This window comes from Corylus avellana, chromosome ca6, assembly GCF_901000735.1.
Source record: "Corylus avellana chromosome ca6, CavTom2PMs-1.0".
Classification (NCBI taxonomy): Eukaryota; Viridiplantae; Streptophyta; class Magnoliopsida; order Fagales; family Betulaceae; genus Corylus; species Corylus avellana.
This window is the reverse complement of record NC_081546.1, coordinates 23,988,697-23,989,922: the sequence shown is the minus strand read 5'-3', so window position 1 is coordinate 23,989,922 and position 1,226 is coordinate 23,988,697. Positions and strand designations below refer to the sequence as shown.

Sequence of the window (1,226 nt, the reverse complement as noted above, 5' to 3'; positions counted from 1 at the left end):
ATAGGAAAATCAAAAGTAGTTTTGTTTCCTAAACTTAAGAAACATCAAAGGGAAGTTGCAGACACCCTATAGCCCATTCCCTTTCCTATATATAGGGAAAAATTTAAAAAAAAAAAAAAAAAAAAAAACCACAAAGAGTCACATGCAGCAACTTCCATAAACATTGAGAATGATACAGTGCTACCCAATGTGTAGGGAACCAAAAGAGTTTCCCTATACTTTATTTTAATATTAATATTTCTATTTCTTCTCTCATCTTTCATCTTTTTGCCTTTTATTGGGAATTGTGTTGGGATTTTGTAAAAAAATTTAGGGTAAGTATGAAACTTGTATTTTGTAAAGAAATAATATTTTAATGGTATAAGAGCATTCACAGTAGCTCCCCCATATGTGGTTCCCTTCCCTAAGTTTAGAGAATTTTGCAAAAAAGTCACAAAAAGCCACCCAAGCATAGTCCCTATATCACCTCTCAACATGAGGATCGCTACAGTGCAACCCAGTGTATAGGGTTGCATTATAGCGATCCTTGTGCTTATTAAAATAAAAAGAAAGAAAAAAAAAATTCATTCTCTCTCCTGAATCATTAAAAAAGTAAATAAATAAAGAATTAAAAAAATAAAGAAAAGTAAAGAAATGATATTTAATTAGTATAGAAAATAATAAGGGAAAGTTATTGGGGAGTGTATGTAGATAGGGAAGTAAAAAGAAGTTTTAATCCTTAAATTTAGGGAAAATGACAAGGAAGCGGCTAGGAATGCTCTAAGGAAAGATAAAGGAAGCTATTGTAAAGTATATTTGGATATTGAAGCAAAAAGTAGTTTTGTTCCCTAAACTTAGGAAAAATCAAAGGGAAGCTGCACTAGTGCTCTAAGTGCTTGTATTTAGAGCACTAGCAACAATTTCCCTTTGATTTTCCCTAAATTATATTGAAAGTAGTATCAAGACTAGGCTCATATCCACAATTTATGATAAAATATCAATATTGTTATAGGTAAGTAAATTAGGGGAAACTTCACACAAATCCCCTTGAACTTGGAACAAGATCCTCTCCAGTCCATTTTGGACTGGAGAATTTCCAGTTAATGGTCAGGATTTTTTTAAATAGATCCTGAGGCCATAAATAGAACATCTGTCTCATTAATACAAATATATATTTAAAAAAATTATAAAAAGTTAAAGGGTGGCTGGCCACCCATTGGGGTTTGGGGGTGGCCGGAGCACCCATA

At 32.4% G+C, this 1,226-nt stretch overlaps 1 protein-coding gene across 1 annotated transcript in view; it reads right to left on the bottom strand.

The window, feature by feature from the left end:
• LOC132185413 (potassium channel SKOR-like) overlaps positions 1–1,226 on the bottom strand; it is a 20,609-nt gene that overhangs the window by 15,376 nt on the left and 4,007 nt on the right. The gene's annotated exons all lie outside the window — the stretch shown is intronic.